At 44.9% G+C, this 18329-nt stretch overlaps 1 long non-coding RNA gene across 2 annotated transcripts in view; it reads left to right on the plus strand.

The window, feature by feature from the left end:
- The first annotated feature begins 1585 nt into the window (after nt 1-1585).
- LOC135515398 (uncharacterized) overlaps nt 1586-18329 on the plus strand; it is a 19414-nt gene continuing 2670 nt past the window's right edge. Inside the window, exons 1-3 of one of the 2 annotated variants that reach the window (XR_010451807.1) lie at nt 1586-1672; nt 2382-2445; nt 15328-15375. This is a non-coding gene — a long non-coding RNA (uncharacterized LOC135515398). Of the gene's footprint in view, nt 1673-2311; nt 2446-15327; nt 15376-18329 lie in introns of both variants that reach the window. The other variant, XR_010451808.1, reaches the window with a different exon arrangement.

An 18329-nucleotide genomic window follows, 5' to 3' on the forward strand; every position in this document is an offset into this window, starting at 1 on the left:
CTTTTGTTCAAACAGGTAATCTGACCTTTGACCTATTTATAGGCCTATACTACAGTAAAGCAGTGATTGGTTAGTGATTAGTTAAGCTATTAGTGTTTGCACATGTGAGGAGTGTGTGTGTGTGACCTGGTGAATAACTGTAGCATTTTGATTGGTTGTGTTTGGAAAAGGAAAGCAAGTCACTTCCTGTTAGATGTTTGTGTTTTAGGTAGAGAATTGTGTGTAGTGTCTTGAAAAAAGTGTTTTATGCAATTGACAACTGAGTCAAAGGCTGAGAAATACCTTATGGTTTTGGATATTTGGTGTGTAGATTTGCACTAATGGTTTTGGATATTTGGTGTGTCGTTTTACACTTGGAGTGAGAGGTTTCAAATATCGTGTGACATGAAAAGATTTTGTGTGTAAGCAGTTGGACAAAACTGTAATAACAATATTTTTCATAATAATAACAATGATAACAATAACAATACTAATAACAATTATACTTTAAACTATGCCACTTTATGTTTATATACCCTACATTACTCATCTCATATGTATATACTGTACTTGATACCATCTACTGCATCTTGCCTATGCCGTTCTGCACCATCACTCATTCATATATCTTTATGTACATATTCTTTATCCCTTTACACTTGTGCGTATAAGGTAGTTGTTGTGAAATTGTTAGGTTAGTTTACTCGTTGGTTATTACTGCATTGTCGGAACTAGAAGCACAAGCATTTCGCTACACCCGCATTAACATCTGATAACCATGTGTATGTGACAAATACATTTGATTTGATTTGATAACAATACTAATAATAACAATAATAATAATAACAATAATAACAATACCAATAATACCAATAATAACAATAATACCAATAATAACAATAATAACAATAATAATAATAATAATAATACCAATAACAATAATAATAATAACAATAATAATAATAACAATAATAACAATACCAATAATACCAATAATAACAATAATACCAATAATAACAATAATAACAATAATAATAATAATAATAATACCAATAACAATAATAATAACAATACCAATAATAATAATAATAATACCAATAATAACAATAATAATAACAATAATAGTTCATAGCCCAGTTATAATGTGTCTTCTGTTGTGTTCTTCAAGTCAAAGACTGACTGTTCTGAGTAAGAAACTGTAAATCTAACTGAAGATTGTAATTTTCAAGTTGTGAAACATGTTAATTACAGTTTGTGTTCAGTGTTTGTTTACATGATGAAAAATATCACATCAATTCAAATCTGTGTTCCTGACTTTCTGTCTAGTTTCCTATTAAACTAGATTACTCTCACTGGTCTACTGTCAACACTCTGAACAACACCTCTCCCTGGGACACTTCATCATCAATCCCTTTATGACAATAACATCACCATGAAAAAACACATTCCTCAACGCCTAACCAAAGCAACATCCTCAGGAAGACAGTAACAGAGGGCAGAATTGTGGTGAGAGAGAGAGGGATGCCCCACAGAGCCCAGATCACACCTCCTCTAGGGTCTGTGATAAATAGGTCAGGATTGGCATGTACGACTCACACTCACTAGTAATGTCCTCAACCCTGATGAATTATCTTGCTGGGATATCATCTCAGACTTTTGGACAAATCTCTTTAACAAACAGACCAGGGGAAAGGTAAGAGAGATGCTTGGTCATTCAGGACAGATACTTGTCTTTAACAAACAGACCAGGGGAAAGGTAAGAGAGATGCTTGGTCATTCAGGACAGATACTTGTCTTTAACAAACAGACCAGAGGAAAGGTAAGAGAGATGCTTGGTCATTCAGGACAGATACTTGTCTTTAACAAACAGACCAGGGGAAAGTTAAGAGAGATGCTTGGTCATTCAGGACAGATACTTGTCTTTAACAAACAGACCAGGGGAAAGGTAAGAGAGATGCTTGGTCATTCAGAACAGATACTTGTCTTTAACCAACAGACCAGGGGAAAGTTAAGAGAGATGCTTGGTCATTCAGGACAGATACTTGTCTTTAACAAACAGACCAGAGGAAAGGTAAGAGAGATGCTTGGTCATTCAGGACAGATACTTGTCTTTAACAAACAGACCAGAGGACAGGTAAGAGAGATGCTTGGTCATTCAGGACAGATCTATTTAACCAACAGACCAGGGGAAAGGTAAGAGAGATGCCTCCCAGTTACTAGTCCAACGCTCTAACCACTAGGCTCCCCTGCCACCCCCATATGGAACATGTCTGTAATTGTTGTATTTCAGCTCATGAAACACGGGACTTTACGTGTTGTGTTTCTATTTTAGTTCAGCGTAGACAATAAGAAACCTTAACCATTCTCCAACTCTTCCCTGTGGACACGCCCCCTCCCTGCAGGAGAAGGATGATGGGCGTGCTCATTCTAACGTTCTGTCTGCTGGGAGCAGCTTTGACTAGTTCTGTAAGTACTGCAGGAAAACCTTACTGTTGAACTGAGTTGTGTAATGGACTGAATATGTGATAAACTAAAGAACCAGTAAATTCTACAGGGATACCTTACCGAGATAATGTAATCATGTATGAGACAATGTCATCACGTATGTTATAATAAAATGGAGAATTGGCTCAACTCAAAAGTTAATAATCAAAGGTTTTTGGGTGCCGAAGGACCTCTAGTCTAGATGTTCTAATGTGGTGGACCTCTAGTCTAGATGTTCCTCTGTGGTGGACCTCTAGTCTAGATGTTTCTCTGTGGTGGACCTCTAGTCTAGATGTTCTACTGTGGTGGACCTGTAGTCTAGATGTTTCTCTGTGGTGGACCTCTAGTCTAGATGTTTCTCTGTGGTGGACCTTTAGTCTAGATGTTTCTCTGTGGTGGACGTTTAGTCTAGATGTTTCTCTGTGGTGGACCTCTAGTCTAGATGTTCCTCTGTGGTGGACCTGTAGTCTAGATGTTCTACTGTGTTGTCTGTGGTGGACCTCTAGTCTATATGTTCCTCTGTGGTGGACCTCTAGTCTAGATGTTCTACTGTGGTGGACCTCTAGTCTAGATGTTCTACTGTGTTGTCTGTGGTGGACCTCTAGTCTAGATGTTCCTCTGTGGTGGACCACTAGTCTAGATGTCTACTGTGGTGGACCTCTAGTCTAGATGTTCTACTGTGGTGGACCTCTAGTCTAGATGTTCTACTGTGGTGGACCTATAGTCTAGATGTTCTACTGTGGTGGACCTCTAGTCTAGATGTTCTGCTGTGGTGGACCTCTAGTCTAAATGTTCTGCTCTGGTGGACCTCAAGTCTAGATTTTCTACTGTGGTGGACCTCTAGTCTAGATGTTCTACTGTGGTGGACCTCTAGTCTAGATGTTCTACTGTGGTGGAACTCTAGTCTAGATGTTTCTCTGTGGTGGACCTCTAGTCTAGATGTTCTGCTGTGGTGGACCTCTAGTCTAGATGTTCTACTGTGGTGGACCTCTAGTCTAGATGTTCTACTGTGGTGGAACTCTAGTCTAGATGTTTCTCTGTGGTGGACCTCTAGTCTAGATGTTCTACTGTGGTGGACCTCTAGTCTAGTTGTTCTACTGTGGTGGACCTCTAGTCTAGATGTTCTACTGTGGTGGACCTCTACTCTAGATGTTCTACTGTGTTGTCTGTGGTGGACCTCTAGTCTAGATGTTCCTCTGTGGTGGACCTGTAGTCTAGATGTTCTACTGTGTTGTCTGTGGTGGACCTCTAGTCTATATGTTCCTCTGTGGTGGACCTCTAGTCTAGATGTTCTACTGTGGTGGACCTCTAGTCTAGATGTTCTACTGTGTTGTCTGTGGTGGACCTCTAGTCTAGATGTTCCTCTGTGGTGGACCACTAGTCTAGATGTCTACTGTGGTGGACCTCTAGTCTAGATGTTCTACTGTGGTGGACCTCTAGTCTAGATGTTCTACTGTGGTGGAACTCTAGTCTAGATGTTTCTCTGTGGTGGACCTCTAGTCTAGATGTTCTGCTGTGGTGGACCTCTAGTCTAGATGTTCTACTGTGGTGGACCTCTAGTCTAGATGTTCTACTGTGGTGGAACTCTAGTCTAGATGTTTCTCTGTGGTGGACCTCTAGTCTAGATGTTCTACTGTGGTGGACCTCTAGTCTAGTTGTTCTACTGTGGTGGACCTCTAGTCTAGATGTTCTACTGTGGTGGACCTCTACTCTAGATGTTCTACTGTGTTGTCTGTGGTGGACCTCTAGTCTAGATGTTCCTCTGTGGTGGACCTGTAGTCTAGATGTTCTACTGTGTTGTCTGTGGTGGACCTCTAGTCTATATGTTCCTCTGTGGTGGACCTCTAGTCTAGATGTTCTACTGTGGTGGACCTCTAGTCTAGATGTTCTACTGTGTTGTCTGTGGTGGACCTCTAGTCTAGATGTTCCTCTGTGGTGGACCACTAGTCTAGATGTCTACTGTGGTGGACCTCTAGTCTAGATGTTCTACTGTGGTGGACCTCTAGTCTAGATGTTCTACTGTGGTGGACCTATAGTCTAGATGTTCTACTGTGGTGGACCTCTAGTCTAGATGTTCTGCTGTGGTGGACCTCTAGTCTAAATGTTCTGCTCTGGTGGACCTCAAGTCTAGATTTTCTACTGTGGTGGACCTCTAGTCTAGATGTTCTACTGTGGTGGACCTCTAGTCTAGATGTTCTACTGTGGTGGAACTCTAGTCTAGATGTTTCTCTGTGGTGGACCTCTAGTCTAGATGTTCTGCTGTGGTGGACCTCTAGTCTAGATGTTCTACTGTGGTGGACCTCTAGTCTAGATGTTCTACTGTGGTGGAACTCTAGTCTAGATGTTTCTCTGTGGTGGACCTCTAGTCTAGATGTTCTACTGTGGTGGACCTCTAGTCTAGTTGTTCTACTGTGGTGGACCTCTAGTCTAGATGTTCTACTGTGGTGGACCTCTACTCTAGATGTTCTACTGTGTTGTCTGTGGTGGACCTCTAGTCTAGATGTTCCTCTGTGGTGGACCTGTAGTCTAGATGTTCTACTGTGTTGTCTGTGGTGGACCTCTAGTCTATATGTTCCTCTGTGGTGGACCTCTAGTCTAGATGTTCTACTGTGGTGGACCTCTAGTCTAGATGTTCTACTGTGTTGTCTGTGGTGGACCTCTAGTCTAGATGTTCCTCTGTGGTGGACCTGTAGTCTAGATGTTCTACTGTGTTGTCTGTGGTGGACCTCTAGTCTAGATGTTCCTCTGTGGTGGACCACTAGTCTAGATGTTCCTCTGTGGTGGACCTCTAGGCTAGATGTTCTACTGTGGTGGACATCTAGTCTATATGTTTCTCTGTGGTGGACCTCTAGTCTAGATGTCTACTGTGGTGGACCTCTAGTCTAGATGTTCTGCTGTGGTGGACCTCTAGTCTAGATGTTCTACTGTGGTGGAACTCTAGTCTAGATGTTCTACTGTGGTGGAACTCTAGTCTAGATGTTTCTCTGTGGTGGACCTCTAGTATAGATGTTCTACTGTGGTGGACCTCTAGTCTAGATGTTCTACTGTGGTGGACCTCTAGTCTAGTTGTTCTACTGTTGTGGACCTCTAGTCTAGATGTTCTACTGTGGTGGACCTCTAGTCTAGATGTTCTACTGTGTTGTCTGTGGTGGACCTCTAGTCTAGATGCTCTACTGTGGTGGACATCTAGTATAGATGTTCTACTGTGGTGGACCACTAGTCTAAATGTTATACTGTGTTGTCTGTGGTGGACCTCTAGTCTAGATGTTCCTCTGTGGTGGACCACTAGTCTAGATGTCTACTGTGGTGGACCTCTAGTCTAGATGTTCTACTGTGGTGGACCTCTAGTCTAGATGTTCTACTGTGGTGGACCTCTAGTCTAGATGTTCTACTGTGGTGGACCTCTAGTCTAGATGTTCTGCTGTGGTGGACCTCTAGTCTAAATGTTCTGCTGTGGTGGACCTCAAGTCTAGATGTTCTACTGTGGTGGACCTCTAGTCTAGATGTTCTACTGTGGTGGACCTCTAGTCTAGATGTTCTACTGTGGTGGAACTCTAGTCTAGATGTTTCTCTGTGGTGGACCTCTAGTCTAGATGTTCTGCTGTGGTGGACCTCTAGTCTAGATGTTCTACTGTGGTGGACCTCTAGTCTAGATGTTCTACTGTGGTGGAACTCTAGTCTAGATGTTTCTCTGTGGTGGACCTCTAGTCTAGATGTTCTACTGTGGTGGACCTCTAGTCTAGTTGTTCTACTGTGGTGGACCTCTAGTCTAGATGTTCTACTGTGGTGGACCTCTACTCTAGATGTTCTACTGTGTTGTCTGTGGTGGACCTCTAGTCTAGATGTTCCTCTGTGGTGGACCTGTAGTCTAGATGTTCTACTGTGTTGTCTGTGGTGGACCTCTAGTCTATATGTTCCTCTGTGGTGGACCTCTAGTCTAGATGTTCTACTGTGGTGGACCTCTAGTCTAGATGTTCTACTGTGTTGTCTGTGGTGGACCTCTAGTCTAGATGTTCCTCTGTGGTGGACCTGTAGTCTAGATGTTCTACTGTGTTGTCTGTGGTGGACCTCTAGTCTAGATGTTCCTCTGTGGTGGACCACTAGTCTAGATGTTCCTCTGTGGTGGACCTCTAGGCTAGATGTTCTACTGTGGTGGACATCTAGTCTATATGTTTCTCTGTGGTGGACCTCTAGTCTAGATGTCTACTGTGGTGGACCTCTAGTCTAGATGTTCTGCTGTGGTGGACCTCTAGTCTAGATGTTCTACTGTGGTGGACCTCTAGTCTAGATGTTCTACTGTGGTGGAACTCTAGTCTAGATGTTTCTCTGTGGTGGACCTCTAGTATAGATGTTCTACTGTGGTGGACCTCTAGTCTAGATGTTCTACTGTGGTGGACCTCTAGTCTAGTTGTTCTACTGTTGTGGACCTCTAGTCTAGATGTTCTACTGTGGTGGACCTCTAGTCTAGATGTTCTACTGTGTTGTCTGTGGTGGACCTCTAGTCTAGATGCTCTACTGTGGTGGACATCTAGTATAGATGTTCTACTGTGGTGGACCACTAGTCTAAATGTTATACTGTGTTGTCTGTGGTAGACCTCTAGTCTAGATGTTCCTCTGTGGTGGACCTGTAGTCTAGATGTTCTACTGTGTTGTCTGTGGTGGACATATAGTCTATATGTTCCTCTGTGGTGGACCTATAGTCTAGATGTTCTACTGTGGTGGACCTCTAGTCTAGATGTTCTACTGTGTTGTCTGTGGTGGACCTCTAGTCTAGATGTTCCTCTGTGGTGGACCACTAGTCTAGATGTTCCTCTGTGGTGGACCTCTAGGCTAGATGTTCTACTGTGGTGGACATCTAGTCTATATGTTTCTCTGTGGTGGACCTCTAGTCTAGATGTCTACTGTGGTGGACCTCTAGTCTAGATGTTCTACTGTGGTGGACCTCTAGTCTAGATGTTCTACTGTGGTGGACCTCTAGTCTAGATGTTCTACTGTGGTGGAACTCTAGTCTAGATGTTCTGCTGTGGTGGACCTCTAGTCTAGATGTTCTACTGTGGTGGACCTCTAGTCTAGATGTTCTACTGTGGTGGACCTCTAGTCTAGATGTTCTACTGTGGTGGACCTCTAGTCTAGATGTTCTACTGTGGTGGACCACTAGTCTAGATGTCTACTGTGTTGTCTGTGGTGGACCTCTAGTATAGATGTTCTACTGTGGTGGACCACTAGTCTAGATGTCTACTGTGTTGTCTGTGGTGGACCTCTAGTCTAGATGTTCTACTGTGGTGGACCTCTAGTCTAAATGTTCTACTGTGGTGGACCTCTAGTCTAGATGTTCTACTGTGGTGGACCACTAGTCTAGATGTCTACTGTGTTGTCTGTGGTGGACCTCTAGTCTAGATGTTCTACTGTGGTGGACCACTAGTCTAGATGTTCTACTGTGGTGGACCACTAGTCTAGATGTTCTACTGTGGTGGACCACTAGTCTAGATGTCTACTGTGTTTTCTGTGGTGGACCTCTAGTCTAGATGTTCGACTGTGGTGGACCACTAGTCTAGATGTCTACTGTGTTTTCTGTGGTGGACCTCTAGTCTAGATGTTCTACTGTGGTGGACCTCTAGTCTAGATGTTCTACTGTGGTGGACCTCTAGTCTAGATGTTCTACTGTGGTCGACCTCTAGTCTAGATGTTCTGCTGTGGTGGACCTCTAGTCTAGATGTTTCTCTGTGGTGGACCTCTAGTCTAGATGTTCTACTGTGGTGGACCTCTAGTCTAGATGTTCTACTGTGGTGGACCTCTAGTCTAGATGTTCTGCTGTGGTGGACCTCTAGTCTAGATATTCTACTGTGGTGGACCTCTAGTCTATATGTTCTACTGTGGTTGACCTCTAGTCTATATGTTCTTCTCTGGTGGACCTCTAGTCTAGATGTTCTACTGTGGTGGACCTCTAGTCTAGATGTTCTACTGTGGTGGACCTCTATTCTAGATGTTCTACTGTGGTGGACCTCTAGTCTAGATGTTCTACTGTGGTGGACCTCTAGTCTAGATGTTCTACTGTGGTGGACCTCTAGTCTAGATGTTCTACTGTGGTGGACCACTAGTCTAGATGTTCTACTGTGGTGGACCTCTAGTCTAGATGTTCTACTGTGGTTGACCTCTAGTCTAGATGTTCTACTGTGGTGGACCTCTAGTCTAGATGTTCCTCTGTGGTGGACCTCTAGTCTAGATGTTCCTCTGTGGTGGACCTCTAGTCTAGATGTTCCTCTAGTCTAGATGTTCCTCTGTGGTGGACCTCTAGTCTAGATGTTCCTCTGTGGTGGACCTCTAGTCTAGATGTTTCTCTGTGGTGGACCTCTAGTCTAGATGTTCCTCTGTGGTGGACCTCTAGTCTAGATGTTCCTCTGTGGTGGACCTCTAGTCTAGATGTTCCTCTGTGGTGGACCTCTAGTCTAGATGTTCCTCTGTGGTGGACCTCTAGTCTAGATGTTCCTCTGTGGTGGACCTCTAGTCTAGATGTTCCTCTGTGTTGGACCTCTAGTCTAGATGTTCTACTGTGGTGGACCTCTAGTCTAGATGTTCTACTGTGGTGGACCTCTAGTCTAGTTGTTCTACTGTTGTGGACCTCTAGTCTAGATGTTCTACTGTTGTGGACCTCTAGTCTAGATGTTCTACTTTGGTGGACCTCTAGTCTAGTTGTTCTACTGTTGTGGACCTCTAGTCTAGTTGTTCTACTGTTGTGGACCTCTAGTATAGATGTTCTACTGTGGTGGACCACTAGTCTAGATGTCTACTGTGTTGTCTGTGGTGGACCTCTAGTCTAGATGTTCTACTGTGGTGGACCTCTAGTCTAAATGTTCTACTGTGGTGGACCTCTAGTCTAGATGTTCTACTGTGGTGGACCACTAGTCTAGATGTCTACTGTGTTGTCTGTGGTGGACCTCTAGTCTAGATGTTCTACTGTGGTGGACCACTAGTCTAGATGTTCTACTGTGGTGGACCACTAGTCTAGATGTTCTACTGTGGTGGACCACTAGTCTAGATGTCTACTGTGTTTTCTGTGGTGGACCTCTAGTCTAGATGTTCTACTGTGGTGGACCACTAGTCTAGATGTCTACTGTGTTGTATGTGGTGGACCTCTAGTCTAGATGTTCGACTGTGGTGGACCACTAGTCTAGATGTCTACTGTGTTGTCTGTGGTGGACCTCTAGTCTAGATGTTCTACTGTGGTGGACCTCTAGTCTAGATGTTCTACTGTGGTGGACCTCTAGTCTAGATGTTCTACTGTGGTGGACCTCTAGTCTAGATGTTCTACTGTGGTCGACCTCTAGTCTAGATGTTCTGCTGTGGTGGACCTCTAGTCTAGATGTTTCTCTGTGGTGGACCTCTAGTCTAGATGTTCTACTGTGGTGGACCTCTAGTCTAGATGTTCTACTGTGGTGGACCTCTAGTCTAGATGTTCTACTGTGGTTGACCTCTAGTCTATATGTTCTTCTCTGGTGGACCTCTAGTCTAGATGTTCTACTGTGGTGGACCTCTAGTCTAGATGTTCTACTGTGGTGGACCTCTATTCTAGATGTTCTACTGTGGTGGACCTCTATTCTAGATGTTCTACTGTGGTGGACCTCTAGTCTAGATGTTCTACTGTGGTGGACCTCTAGTCTAGATGTTCTACTGTGGTGGACCTCTAGTCTAGATGTTCTACTGTGGTGGACCTCTAGTCTAGATGTTCTACTGTGGTGGACCACTAGTCTAGATGTTCTACTGTGGTGGACCTCTAGTCTAGATTTTCTACTGTGGTGGACCTCTAGTCTAGATGTTCTACTGTGGTTGACCTCTAGTCTAGATGTTCTACTGTGGTGGACCTCTAGTCTAGATGTTCCTCTGTGGTGGACCTCTAGTCTAGATGTTCCTCTGTGGTGGACCTCTAGTCTAGATGTTCCTCTAGTCTAGATGTTCCTCTGTGGTGGACCTCTAGTCTAGATGTTCCTCTGTGGTGGACCTCTAGTCTAGATGTTCCTCTGTGGTGGACCTCTAGTCTAGATGTTCCTCTGTGGTGGACCTCTAGTCTAGATGTTCCTCTGTGGTGGACCTCTAGTCTAGATGTTCCTCTGTGGTGGACCTCTAGTCTAGATGTTCTACTGTGGTGGACCTCTAGTCTAGATGTTCCTCTGTGGTGGACCTCTAGTCTAGATGTTCCTCTGTGTTGGACCTCTAGTCTAGATGTTCTACTGTGGTGGACCTCTAGTCTAGTTGTTCTACTGTTGTGGACCTCTAGTCTAGATGTTCTACTGTGGTGGACCTCTACTCTAGATGTTCTACTGTGTTGTCTGTGGTGGACCTCTAGTCTAGATGTTCTAGACTAGATGTCCACCACAGTAGATGTTCTACTGTGGTGGACCACTAGTCTAAATGTTATACTGTGTTGTCTGTGGTGGACCTCTAGTCTAGATGTTCCTCTGTGGTGGACCTGTAGTCTAGATGTTCTACTTTGTTGTCTGTGGTGGATCTCTAGTCTAGATGTTCCTCTGTGGTGGACCACTAGTCTAGATGTTCTACTGTGGTGGACCTCTAGGCTAGATGTTCTACTGTGGTGGACATCTAGTCTATATGTTTCTCTGTGGTGGACCTCTAGTCTAGATGTCTACTGTGGTGGACCTCTAGTCTAGATGTTCTGCTGTGGTGGACCTCTAGTCTAGATGTTCTACTGTGGTGGACCTCTAGTCTATATGTTCTACTGTGGTTGACCTCTAGTCTATATGTTCTACTCTGGTGGACCTCTTGTCTAGATGTTCTACTGTGGTGGACATCTAGTCTAGATGTTCTACTGTGGTGGACCTCTATTCTAGATGTTCTACTGTGGTGGACCTCTAGTCTAGATGTTCTACTGTGATGGACCTCTAGTCTAGATGTTCTACTGTGGTGGACCTCTAGTCTAGATGTTCTACTGTGGTGGACCACTAGTCTAGATGTTCTACTGTGATGGACCTCTAGTCTAGATGTTCTACTGTGGTTGACCTCTAGTCTAGATGTTCTACTGTGGTGGACCTCTAGTCTAGATGTTCCTCTGTGGTGGACCTCTAGTCTAGATGTTCCTCTGTGGTGGACCTCTAGTCTAGATGTTCCTCTAGTCTAGATGTTCCTCTGTGGTGGACCTCTAGTCTAGATGTTCCTCTGTGGTGGACCTCTAGTCTAGATGTTCCTCTGTGGTGGACCTCTAGTCTAGATGTTCCTCTGTGGTGGACCTCTAGTCTAGATGTTCCTCTGTGGTGGACCTCTAGTCTAGATGTTCTACTGTGGTGGACCTCTAGTCTAGATGTTCCTCTGTGGTGGACCTCTAGTCTAGATGTTCCTCTGTGGTGGACCTCTAGTCTAGATGTTCTACTGTGGTGGACCTCTAGTCTAGATGTTCTACTGTGGTGGACCTCTAGTCTAGTTGTTCTACTGTGGTGGACCTCTAGTCTAGATGTTCTACTGTGGTGGACCTCTACTCTAGATGTTCTACTGTGTTGTCTGTGGTGGACCTCTAGTCTAGATGTTCTACTGTGGTGGACATCTAGTCTAGATGTTCTACTGTGGTGGACCACTAGTCTAAATGTTATACTTTGTTGTCTGTGGTGGACCTCTAGTCTAGATGTTCCTCTGTGGTGGACCTGTAGTCTAGATGTTCTACTGTGTTGTCTGTGGTGGACCTCTAGTCTAGATGTTCCTCTGTGGTGGACCACTAGTCTAGATGTTCCTCTGTGGTGGACCTCTAGGCTAGATGTTCTACTGTGGTGGACATCTAGTCTATATGTTTCTCTGTGGTGGACCTCTAGTCTAGATGTCTACTGTGGTGGACCTCTAGTCTAGATGTTCTGCTGTGGTGGACCTCTAGTCTAGATGTTCTACTGTGGTGGACCTCTAGTCTAGATGTTCTACTGTGGTGGAACTCTAGTCTAGATGTTTCTCTGTGGTGGACCTCTAGTCTAGATGTTCTACTGTGGTGGACCACTAGTCTAGATGTTCTACTGTGGTGGACCTCTAGTCTAGTTGTTCTACTGTGGTGGACCTCTAGTCTAGATGTTCTACTGTGGTGGACCTCTAGTCTAGATGTTCTACTGTGTTGTCTGTGGTGGACCTGTAGTCTAGATGTTCTACTGTGGTGGACATCTAGTATAGATGTTCTACTGTGGTGGACCACTAGTCTAAATGTTATACTGTGTTGTCTGTGGTGGACCTCTAGTCTAGGTGTTCCTCTGTGGTGGACCTGTAGTCTAGATGTTCTACTGTGTTGTCTGTGGTGGACCTCTAGTCTATATGTTCCTCTGTGGTGGACCTATAGTCTAGATGTTCTACTGTGGTGGACCTCTAGTCTAGATGTTCTACTGTGTTGTCTGTGGTGGACCTCTAGTCTAGATGTTCCTCTGTGGTGGACCACTAGTCTAGATGTTCCTCTGTGGTGGACCTCTAGGCTAGATGTTCTACTGTGGTGGACCTCTAGTCTAGATGTCTACTGTGGTGGACCTCTAGTCTAGATGTTCTACTGTGGTGGACCTCTAGTCTAGATGTTCTACTGTGGTGGACTTCTAGTCTAGATGTTCTACTGTGGTGGAACTCTAGTCTAGATGTTCTGCTGTGGTGGACCTCTAGTCTAGATGTTCTACTGTGGTGGACCTCTAGTCTAGATGTTCTACTGTGGTGGACCTCTAGTCTAGATGTTCTACTGTGGTGGACCACTAGTCTAGATGTCTACTGTGTTGTCTGTGGTGGACCTCTAGTCTAGATGTTCTACTGTGGTGGACCACTAGTCTAGATGTCTACTGTGTTGTCTGTGGTGGACCTCTAGTCTAGATGTTCTACTGTGGTGGACCTCTAGTCTAAATGTTCTACTGTGGTGGACCTCTAGTCTAGATGTTCTACTGTGGTGGACCACTAATCTAGATGTCTACTGTGTTGTCTGTGGTGGACCTCTAGTCTAGATGTTCTACTGTGGTGGACCACTAGTCTAGATGTTCTACTGTGGTGGACCACTGGTCTAGATGTCTACTGTGTTTTCTGTGGTGGACCTCTAGTCTAGATGTTCTACTGTGGTGGACCACTAGTCTAGATGTCTACTGTGTTGTCTGTGGTGGACCTCTAGTCTAGATGTTCTACTGTGGTGGACCACTAGTCTAGATGTCTACTGTGTTGTCTGTGGTGGACCTCTAGTCTAGATGTTCGACTGTGGTGGACCACTAGTCTAGATGTCTACTGTGTTGTCTGTGGTGGACCTCTAGTCTAGATGTTCTACTGTGGTGGACCTCTAGTCTAGATGTTCTACTGTGGTGGACCTCTAGTCTAGATGTTCTACTGTGGTGGACCTCTAGTCTAGATGTTCTACTGTGGTGGACCTCTAGTCTAGATGTTCTGCTGTGGTGGACCTCTAGTCTAGATGTTTCTCTGTGGTGGACCTCCAGTCTAGATGTTCTACTGTGGTGGACCTCTAGTCTAGATGTTCTACTGTGGTGGACCTCTAGTATAGATGTTCTACTGTGGTGGACCTCTAGTCTAGATGTTCTGCTGTGGTGGACCTCTAGTCTAGATGTTCTACTGTGGTGGACCTCTAGTCTATATGTTCTACTGTGGTTGACCTCTAGTCTATATGTTCTACTCTGGTGGACCTCTAGTCTAGATGTTCTACTGTGGTGGACCTCTAGTCTAGATGTTCTACTGTGGTGGACCTCTAGTCTAGAGATGACCTCTAGTCTAGATGTTCTATTGTGGTGGACCTCTAGTCTAGATGTTCTACTGTGGTGGACCTCTAGTCTAGATGTTCTACTGTGGTGGACCACTAGTCTAGATGTTCTACTGTGGTGGACCACTAGTCTAGATGTTCTACTGTGGTGGACCTCTAGTCTAGATGTTTCTGACTAGTCTAGATGTTCCTCTGTGGTGGACCTCTAGTCTAGATGTTTCTAGTCTAGATGGTTGACCTCTAGTCTAGATGTTCCTCTGTGGTGGACCTCTAGTCTAGATGTTCCTCTAGTCTAGATGTTCCTCTGTGGTGGACCTCTAGTCTAGATGTTCCTCTGTGGTGGACCTCTAGTCTAGATGTTCCTCTGTGGTGGACCTCTAGTCTAGATTTTCCTCTGTGGTGGACCTCTAGTCTAGATGTTCCTCTGTGGTGGACCTCTAGTCTAGATGTTCCTCTGTGGTGGACCTCTAGTCTAGATGTTCCTCTGTGGTGGACCTCTAGTCTAGATGTTCTACTGTGGTGGACCTCTAGTCTAGATGTTCCTCTGTGGTGGACCTCTAGTCTAGATATTCCTCTGTGGTGGACCTCTAGTCTAGATGTTCTACTGTGGTGGACCTCTAGTCTAGATGTTCCTCTGTGGTGGACCTCTAGTCTAGATGTTCCTCTGTGGTGGACCTCTAGTCTAGATGTTCCACTGTGGTGGACCTCTAGTCTAGATGTTCTACTGTGGTGGACCTCTAGTCTAGATGTTCCTCTGTGGTGGACCTCTAGACTAGATGTTCTACTGTGGTGGACCTCTAGTCTAGATGTTCCTCTGTGGTGGACCTCTAGTCTAGATGTTCCTCTGTGGTGGACCTCTAGTCTAGATGTTCCTCTGTGGTGGACCTCTAGTCTAGATGTTCCTCTGTGGTGGACCTCTAGTCTAGATGTTCTACTCTGGTGGACCTCTAGTCTAGATGTTCTACTTTAATGAAATGTGCTGTTATTCTGAGATGGTGTCTTTCCTATCTGTCCTTCGATACATTGTTCATTATGCCTGGTATTAATGGTACTTGGGCATCAGGTGAACATTGAGTATTTATTTTACCTTTAATTTAATCAGATTTAAACTTTGAGAACCGTTTCTATTTTACAATAACGACCTGACTTTACAGGTCCCTCAGTATGATGTCACGGATGAGCTACCCCCACAGAGAGAGATGGTGAGTTTCACCAGTCCATATTCTACATGTTCCCCCCCCTGATGGTGAGTTTCACCAGTCCATATTCTACATGTTCCCTCCCCTGATGGTGAGTTTCACCAGTCCATATTCTACATGTTCCCTCCCTCGCCTGATGGTGAGTTTCACCAGTCCATATTCTACATGTTCCCTCCCTCCCCTGATGGTGAGTTTCACCAGTCCATATTCTACATGTTCCCTCCCCTGATGGTGAGTTTCACCAGTCCATATTCTACATGTTCCCTCCCCTGATGGTGAGTTTCACCAGTCCATATTCTACATGTTCCCTCCCCTGATGGTGAGTTTCACCAGTCCATATTCTATATGTTCCCTCCCCTGATGGTGAGTTTCACCAGTCCATATTCTACATGTTCCCTCCCCTGATGGTGAGTTTCACCAGTCCATATTCTACATGTTCCCTCCCTCCCCTGATGGTGAGTTTCACCAGTCCATATTCTACATGTTCCCTCCCCTGATGGTGAGTTTCACCAGTCCATATTCTACATGTTCCCTCCCCTGATGGTGAGTTTCACCAGTCCATATTCTACATGTTCCCTCCCCTGATGGTGAGTTTCACCAGTCCATATTCTACATGTTCCCTCCCTCCCCTGATGGTGAGTTTCACCAGTCCATATTCTACATGTTCCCTCCCCTGATGGTGAGTTTCACCAGTCCATATTCTACATGTTCCCTCCCTCCCCTGATGGTGAGTTTCACCAGTCCATATTCTACATGTTCCCTCCCTCCCCTGATGGTGAGTTTCACCAGTCCATATTCTACATGTTCCCTCCCCTGATGGTGAGTTTCACCAGTCCATATTCTATATATTCCCTCCCCTGATGGTGAGTTTCACCAGTCCATATTCTACATGTTCCCTCCCCTGATGGTGAGTTTCACCAGTCCATATTCTACATGTTCCCCCCCCCCTGATGGTGAGTTTCACCAGTCCATATTCTACATGTTCCCTCCCTGATGGTGAGTTTCACCAGTCCATCTTCTACATGTTCCCTCCCTCCCCTGATGGTGAGTTTCACCAGTCCATATTCTATATATTCCCTCCCCTGATGGTGAGTTTCACCAGTCCATATTCTACATGTTCCCTCCCCTGATGGTGAGTTTCACCAGTCCATATTCTACATGTTCCCTCCCTCCCCTGATGGTGAGTTTCACCAGTCCATATTCTACATGTTCCCTCCCCTGATGGTGAGTTTCACCAGTCCATATTCTACATGTTCCCTCCCTGATGGTGAGTTTCACCAGTCCATATCATGTTTCCTGATGGTGAGTTTCCCCTGATGGTGAGTTTCACCAGTCCATATTCTACATGTTCCCTCCCTCCCCTGATGGTGAGTTTCACCAGTCCATATTCTACATGTTCCCTCCCCTGATGGTGAGTTTCACCAGTCCATATTCTATATATTCCCTCCCCTGATGGTGAGTTTCACCAGTCCATATTCTACATGTTCCCTCCCCTGATGGTGAGTTTCACCAGTCCATATTCTACATGTTCCCTCCCCTGATGGTGAGTTTCACCAGTCCATATTCTACATGTTCCCTCCCTCCCCTGATGGTGAGTTTCACCAGTCCATATTCTACATGTTCCCTCCCTCCCCTGATGGTGAGTTTCACCAGTCCATATTCTATATATTCCCTCCCCTGATGGTGAGTTTCACCAGTCCATATTCTACATGTTCCCTCCCCTGATGGTGAGTTTCACCAGTCCATATTCTACATGTTCCCTCCCTCCCCTGATGGTGAGTTTCACCAGTCCATATTCTACATGTTCACTCCTACATGTTCCCTCCCTCCCCTGATGGTGAGTTTCACCAGTCCATATTCTACATGTTCCCTCCCTCCCCTGATGGTGAGTTTCACCAGTCCATATTCTACATGTTCCCTCCCTCCCCTGATGGTGAGTTTCACCAGTCCATATTCTATATATTCCCTCCCCTGATGGTGAGTTTCACCAGTCCATATTCTACATGTTCCCTCCCCTGATGGTGAGTTTCACCAGTCCATATTCTACATGTTCCCTCCCTCCCCCGATGGTGAGTTTCACCAGTCCATATTCTACATGTTCCCTCCCCTGATGGTGAGTTTCACCAGTCCATATTCTACATGTTCCCTCCCCTGATGGTGAGTTTCACCAGTCCATATTCTACATGTTCCCTCCCCTGATGGTGAGTTTCACCAGTCCATATTCTACATGTTCCCTCCCTCCCCTGATGGTGAGTTTCACCAGTCCATATTCTACATGTTCACTCCCTCCAATAAACTCTAGTTAAGTGCAGCAAATATAGACCTTGTGTAAAGGACAGTACCCTGCTTGCTTAGCGAGTACCACATCGCCCCCGCGAACTCAGGACCTCAGCCTTGCTAGCGCAGGTGACCGCCCTCCTGAAGCCTCTTACCAGTCAGCCAGTCAAGTGGCATCACTTCGTCTCCACACATCCCCATGTGATACACCAGGAGCTGCAGTTGTCTCAAAACAAAGCAGCACGCCTTGTCGTTACCTGCACATTAACATGATAGTATGTCGCAGTTGAAAAATTAACTACTTCTCCTAGTTTTTTAAGGAAAAAATGTTCTGTTGAAAATGCCTAACCACTTGTATGATCTAGTAGCATACACATCAACCAGATAGACATACCCAACACGCCACTATGGGTTTCCCAAACCAAAAACAGATTTAATATGTTGCTAAGTTACATATAGACCTCTTTCTGTTATATAGACCCCTATCTGTTATATATAAACCCCTTTCTGTTATATATAGACCCCTTTCTGTTATATAGACCCCTTTCTGTTATATAGACCCCTTTCTGTTATTTAGACCCCTTTCTGTTATATAGACCCCTTTCTGTTATATATAAACCCCTTTCTGTTATATATAAACCCCTTTCTGTTATATAGACCCCTTTTGGTTATATATAGAC

This window comes from Oncorhynchus masou, chromosome 27 (genome assembly GCF_036934945.1).
Source record: "Oncorhynchus masou masou isolate Uvic2021 chromosome 27, UVic_Omas_1.1, whole genome shotgun sequence".
In the NCBI taxonomy this organism is placed as follows: Eukaryota; Metazoa; Chordata; class Actinopteri; order Salmoniformes; family Salmonidae; genus Oncorhynchus; species Oncorhynchus masou.